The 7,236-nt window shown below is 41.2% G+C and overlaps 1 pseudogene; it reads left to right on the top strand.

Annotated features, from left to right (window-relative positions):
• The window catches only part of LOC101572505, a 26,144-nt pseudogene extending 25,411 nt beyond the window's left edge, over nucleotides 1-733 (top strand).
• Nucleotides 734-7,236: the final 6,503 nt, after the last annotated feature.

The following is a 7,236-nucleotide window of genomic DNA, read 5'->3' on the forward strand; positions in this document are numbered from 1 at the left end:
TGGAAATCACACAGCTGAAAGCAATGAATCAACGGCTTCTGAAATAAAGAAACAGCTGCAGAAAGGGATAGAGGAACTCAGATTGGAAATAAAAAAAGAAATCCCTGAATTAATAACATCTGCAGTAAAGAATCAGATGCAGAAACATAGGGAGGAAAAACTATGCCCACCCAAAACAAGTGCAGAGGACATTAGCTCAGCTCAAATGCATGAATTAATAGGGTCGATAGTAAATAAGCAACAGCAGAAAGTCATAGAGGAGCTCAGAGCAGAATTCTTTTCTATTAGCTCAGCTCAAATGTACGAATTAATAGTGTCGATACTAAATAAGCAACAGCAGAAAGTTATAGAGGAACTGAGAGTGGAATTCGTTTCTGAAATAAAAAAAAGAATTCTCAGAACTCATAGCATCAGAAGTAAAGAATCAACTACAGAAACATAGGGAGGAAACCCAATCTGAAAAAAACACTGCAGTAAAAGAATTTATAACTGCTTCTAAAAAAGTCATTGATAAAAAATAAAGGAGATTAGAAAAATGAAGGGTTCCTTGAATAGATTATGGGAATAGGGAATCAACACCCAAGTTGGCAAAATTACTAAAACTCCTAGTTGGGGCTCAGAATGAGCTGGACCAGAAGAAAGTAAAATATCCCAAAATGACAGACTCAGCAAGGGTGTGATGGAGGAGCCCGAGCAGCACCCTTGCATGTGGCCCTGGTGCCCTCAGCCATGATGGCACAAGGCTCACCTCCCCTCAGACTGTGACTGAGAGGTTTTCCCTGAAGTAGAGAACTCGTCTCCCCCTTGTACTTTTTTGTTTTGACCCAGAATCTTTTTAAAAGGGAAAGTGTCCCTTTTAAATGCTGGCAGATCCACAATGAAAGACACTCTTTGGAAGGCTGAGCAGTCCCTGAGTATTTCGACAGCTTGCTGGTGACTGTCCCAGTGCTCTTGGTGTTTGTGGCTCCTGAGGGCTTAGCTTGTCATTGAGTGCTGCATCATGGGGCATATCAGTTAAACTTACAGCCTCCCTCCCCAAGTACATAAGAGCACTGACATTGTTTTGCTTTCTGTTAGTTTGCAGGCAAAGAATATGTTCTCTTAATTTTCTAAGTCCTGTCAGGCCTTTATCTTTAGTTTTTCCTTACCCTGTTTTTCATTTATTTTTTGTTTCATTTCTCATAGGAAAGAATATATAAATTTGTAAATCCTAATTCAAAGATGACTTTTGTGCAAAGGTATTGAGTTTAGTTCGTTTTTCCCTTTTGGTCCAAGTTGAGTGGCTTTTGGGGAGATGTATGTATGAGGGGGGGCAGGGCTGTGTGTTTTTTAATTTTTTAAATATATATCTTGGCGCTGTATGTCAAGAGAGACTTGTTTATAGTAGATCAATGAACCATCTCTTGTAGGCATATTTGCTGAAAATAAAGGTTTCTCTTTGATTAAAAAAAAAAGGATTAACCTAATCAAGGAAGTGCAAGGCCTCCTTGATTAGTTTGTACTGTAGTGCAAACTATACTACTATGCAAAAAGGAGACTGAAGAAGACATCAGAAGGTGGAAAGGGGGCTGCCGCAGCTGCTACTGCCTCCTTTTTGCTCTTGCTGTTCTACTGTTTTCCACCTCTATGAACCGCCCTCTGTCACGTGCCACTCTGCCTTGAAGCCAGCCAAATATGGACTGAAACCTCCACAAATTGTGAGCTAAATAAACTTTTCCTTCCTTTAAAAAAAGTGGAAAGTTATCTCTTGTTCTTGAGTAGGCAGAACAAATGTAGTAAAAATGGCCACACTTCCAAAATAGTTACACAGAGTTAACGCAATCATAATCAAAATACCAACAGCTTACCTTAGAGAACTAGGGAAAACAGTTCTAAAATTTGTATGGAACCTCAAGAGATGTAGAATATCCAAAGCAATTCTGGGCAACAAGGATAAGGCAGGGAGCATCACAATCCGGGACTTCAAGTTATACCACACAAAGCCACAGTGATAAAAATAACAATATTGGCAAAAACAACATGAATTACAAAAACAGACGTGTGGATCAATACAACAGTGCAGAGGAAGCAAAAATAACTCCAAGAACTTTCGACTGCTTTATCTTTGACAAAAGGGCTGAATGCCTTTGCTAGAGGAAAGACAATCTCTTTACCAAATGGTGCTAGGACAACTGCCTCTCTCCATGCTGAAGACTGGAACTAAGCCCGCATCTTTCACCACTAACTGATATCAAAATGGATCCAAAAATTAAACTATTAAAACAGAAATGGGGACCGGGGAGATACCTCAGTGGTCTAAGCATCTGCCTGGCAAGCGCAAGGACCAAGGTTTGATCCCCAGCACCACATGCCATGTCAGCCCTGGAACCCTGGGCATGCTGAGCCAGCCACCGAAATTGGGTGTGGTGGTGCACGCCTGTAATCTCAGCACTGGGGTGGCTGAGATAGGAGGATCACTATGAGTCCAAGCTGCATAGGGAGAGCTTGTACCAAATAAATAAATCAATAAATAAATAAATTTAAAAGATAAAACAGAAATAATCTATTGGAAGTAGAATAGATAAAATGCTTGAAGAACCCCCTTTGGACAGAAAACATAAGGAAGCAACAAACGGGATCATATGAAATTAAGACCCTTTTTTAAAAAAATGTGTTTATTTGATACAGGGCTTTGCTACACAGCTCAGGCTCATAGTGACCCTCCTGTCTCAGCCTCCACAGCTCTGGGATTACAGGCATGCACCACCACGCCCGATTTCAGGGCAGTATGACTCATCCTGGGTTCTGAGGCCTTCAGGGCATTCGGTACTGGGGATTGAACTCTAGTCCTTGCCCTTCCAGGCAGGCACTTAGACTGCTGAGCTATCTCCCCAACCCAAGTTAAAAAGCTTTTGCACAGCAAAGGAAACTACCAAAAGAGTGAGAAGACAACACATAAAATGGGAAAATCTTTTGCCAGTACTCCTCAGGAAAAGGACTAACATCTGGAATAACTAAAGAGCTAAAAAAAATTAGACTCCCAAAATTTAAAAATCTAATACAAAAAGGGCATATGAAATGAATAAATACTTTTCAGATAAAGAAGTACAAATAGCCAATAAATATACAAAAAAATGTTCAACGTTGCTGGCCATTTGAGAAATGCAAATTAAAATAGCCCTGAGATTCCATCTCATCCCCCCAAAAAAAAGGCTATCATCAAGAAATCAACCAATAACAAATGCTGGAGGGGCTGTGGGGAAAAGAAACCCTTCTTCACTGTTGGAGGGAATGCAGGTTGGTACAACCACTGTGGAAATCAGTATGGAGACTCCTCAGGGAACTAAAAGTACAGGTTCCATTTGATCTAGCTAGTCCCTTTCTAGGTATCTTCCCAAAAGAGTTAGAGTCATAATACCACAGTGACACATGCACACCCATGTTTATAGGAGCATATTCTATAATATCTCAGTCTTGTAAACAGCCCATATGTCCATTAACAGGAGAATGGATAAAGGAAGTATGATACTTATATACAATGAAGTACTATTCTTTCTATAAAGAATAAACTTGAGACATTTTTAGATAAATGGGTGCACCTTGGGACTATAAATTCCAGTGAAATCAATCAGACACACAAATCAAAATGTCACATTGGTTCCCCTATGTGAGAAACACCAAAGTATAAATAAAGAACAAAACAGAGGACAGGGCCGGGGAGGTAGCTCAGTAGAATAAGCACTTGCCTGGCAAGCGCAAGGGCCTGAGTTCAATCCCTGGTTTGGCATAAAAAACAAAAACAAAAACAAAAAACCAGAGGATAGATGTTAGGAAGCAGGACGAATTTTTTTCAATTGGGAAGGGGAATAAAGAGATGTGCGGGAAGGCTGGAGAGATAGTGAGGGGGTGGAGGAGAGAGAGAGAAAGAGAACATGCAAGGGAAGGAAGAGAAAGGGAATTTAAGGAACAAATAGTAATTGTCAGAAAAATTAGAAATAGAGCTTTTGCAAATGGGAAGGGGAAGAAGGGTTGGAGAGAGGTGAGGAAAAAGGGACATAAGAACTAAGTTGCATTATGTACACATCCAACTTCCACATGATCAATGTGATCATTATGTGATGCAAACCTATATTATTAAAAAATACTAATATTATTGATTAGCTGGGCATGGTGGTGAACAACTGTAATCACAGTACTTGTGACTAGCAAGGAGGACTACAAGTTTGAACCATGTCTGGATAATTGAGTGACTTAATCATACTCTGCCTCAAGGTTTTTTTTTTAATTAAAAACCTAATCCAGTTGGATCTAAGTGACAAATAAATATTTTATATACTTATGGTGTATAACATGATGTTTTGAAATATGTATGCATTGTGGGATGGCTAAATCAAATTTATTAACATATGGGTTACTTTAAGTATTTACCATTTTCAAGTGTACAATACATTTTTTCACCACAGGGTATCCCCCAGGCAAATTTTTTTTTTTTTGGTGGTCTAGGATTGAACTCAGGTCCTTGTGCTTGCCAGGCCAGCACTTATTCTACTGAACTATCTCCCAGCTCCTATGTGTACAATACATTGTTATCAACTATGATCTATATGTTTGTTTTCATGATAGCACCACCATGTTTTGATTATTATAACTTTATTTTTTTTAATTCAGGACAGGGTGTACAGGGTCTCACTACACAGATCGGACTCTTAGTGATCCTTCCTGGTTTTAGCCTCCCAAGCGCTGGAATTATAGGTGCGTGCCACTATGCCCAGTCTCAGTCAACAGCTCAGCATGCCCCAGGGGCAGGGCTGGCACGGCAAGTCAGGGATCAAACCCTGGCCCCTGCGTCTGCCTAAGCAGGTGCTTTAATCTGCTAAGCTATCTGGCCAGCCCTGATTATTATAACTTTATATAATCTATTTTGAAATGAAGTAGTATGGTTCTTATAGCTTTATTCTTTTTAGTCGATTATCTTACCTATTTGAAGTCTTTGGTGAGTTCATATGAGTTTTTTTGTTGTTGTTGTTTTTGCCTGTATCTGTGAAAAGACTATCATTGAAATTTTGATGGAAGTTGTTGCAATGAATCATGGGACATTTTAACAATATTAATTATTTTAATCTATTAATATAGAATATCTTTCCATTTATTTATGTCTTCTTCAATGTGTCTCTCATACTTGTAATACTGTAATAATACAGTTTTCAGTGCATAGATATTTCACCCCTTTTACAGTTAGAAGGGAAGAGTAGGTGTTAGGCAAAGAGGAGGAAAAGAAGCAGAGGTAAGAGCTCAACAGGACAGCGTTACTGCAGAATCCCCCTGAGGGACTGCTCTGGCACTAGGGACCAGACCAGCTGCTCTCCTACAGGCTACAGGGGCTTTTGTAGGCCCATGTGGAAGGGGGAGGTCAGTGCAAGGGGGCTGTAGCTCCCTGCCCAGAACAAGGTCTGAGAGAGTACAAGCAGGCATGGTTGCTTGAAGCTTGGCAAAGTGCAGGGAGGGGAGTGGTGGCTGCTATCAGGACAGTGCAGGGCTAATAACGCTATGAATCACCAGATGCAGCAGTGCTCAGAGGGAGGGTCAGAGAGGTCTCTGATCAGGATGGCAGTGGTCGGATTCCTCCAGTAAGAAGTTCTGATGTGCTGTTATACAGTAGGGTGAGTACAGATCAATAATAATGTAATGAATATCTCAAGCTAGAAGAAAGGATATTGAATGTTTTCAGCATAAATTATAGATGATTGAGGAGATAGATACATTAAGCCCGACTTAAACATTTCACCATAGGTATATCATGTCACATGCTGTTATCGGTGTGCTTGTTTTATATTATTAGTTTAAAAATAAATAATAAATTCACTCCTGAGTACTTAGTATTGCCAGGACTCTGGCTCTATTGGACCTAGCTGTATTGGAATGTGGATCTACAGGTGTGGTCCTAGAGCCTGGGTCCATGGGCCTGGTCCAGAGGTCCACCAGGGGAACTGCTGACCTCCACAGTTAAGTGTAAGGCTACAGTTCTGGCTCTGGCCAAGGGGTGAGTCCGCAGGTGCTAGCCTGGTGTCTGAGGCCATGGAGTAAAGCCTGGCTCCAGGGTCCCAGAATGCCAATGTGGCATAGGGGTGGGCATAAATTCTGGTATATGACAGCCAACCTAATTCTAGAATGAGCCTGGAAGTTGGGTCCATGGAAGTAGTCTTAAATTCTGGGGAGGCTGATACCAGCTAGAACTGAAATCGACAGGGAGACTAAATTCTCTGGAGTGATTAGCTCTTGTTAGTGGTTGGAGCACCAAGAGGTCTGCCTTGGCTCTGGTGTAGGCTTAGAGAGTAAGTCTGTGGGGCTTCCCTAGAGTCTCAGGCACAGGCACCTGCCTAATGGTGGATTTCACTGTTAGCTCGCTTGGGGTTTGAAGCTAAGTCCAGTACTCATTTGTTTGTCTATACCCCCACAGCAGAGATAGATCTCTCTACCCTGGTGTCAGGAAACTATCCTTTTCTGTTATACCCAAGGGCTGTGACCTCTCATCTAATCTTCTTAGCTCCTTCTTTTTTTTTTTTTTTTTTTTGCAGAACTGGGGATTGAACTCAGGCCCTTGTGCTTACCAGGGAAGCGCTTATTCCACTGAGCTATCTCCCCAGCTAGTCTTCTTAGCTCTTGCAAAGGTGTTTTTCTACATGGCTAGTTATTCAAATTGATGTCCTAAGACAATGTGTGCTGAAAGATCTTGTTCTTCCATCTTGCTGATGTCATTCACTTTAGTTAGTTTTATAGTGTTTCTCTCTCTGTCTCTGTACCCCCTCCCGTGTGTGTGTGTGTGTGTGTGTGTGTGTGTGTGTGTGTGCGTGCGTTTTCCTGGGTGTTGTGATATGAGTCAGAAGTTTACTGTACCAAGGGAGCAAGGAACAAAGAACAGAGCCTGAGGAAAGTGGCTCCTTGTTATTCTAGCAGGCTAGAGACAAGGTAGTGGCAGATTCCTGCAGGGGCACTCAGTCTGTTCTTTGTTCCTTTACCTGAGAAGTTACTAACCAGTGATATGCAAAACAATTGGTGAATGCCGGAAGCCAATATAGCTGGTAATTTGTTTGCACCAAATTACTTATGTACATTCCTTAACTGTTTGTGGCCCTCAATAAATGTGAGAAGTTTCCCTGGCTCAGGGCTCACTTAGAGAGAGACTAAGCTCAGTGAGACCTCTGAAATTACATCCATCAGGTCGTTTCCTTTGGCATCGACTTATAATTTACAACACCT

Source organism: Octodon degus, unplaced genomic scaffold (assembly GCF_000260255.1).
Source record: "Octodon degus isolate 3935 unplaced genomic scaffold, OctDeg1.0 scaffold00201, whole genome shotgun sequence".
Classification (NCBI taxonomy): Eukaryota; Metazoa; Chordata; class Mammalia; order Rodentia; family Octodontidae; genus Octodon; species Octodon degus.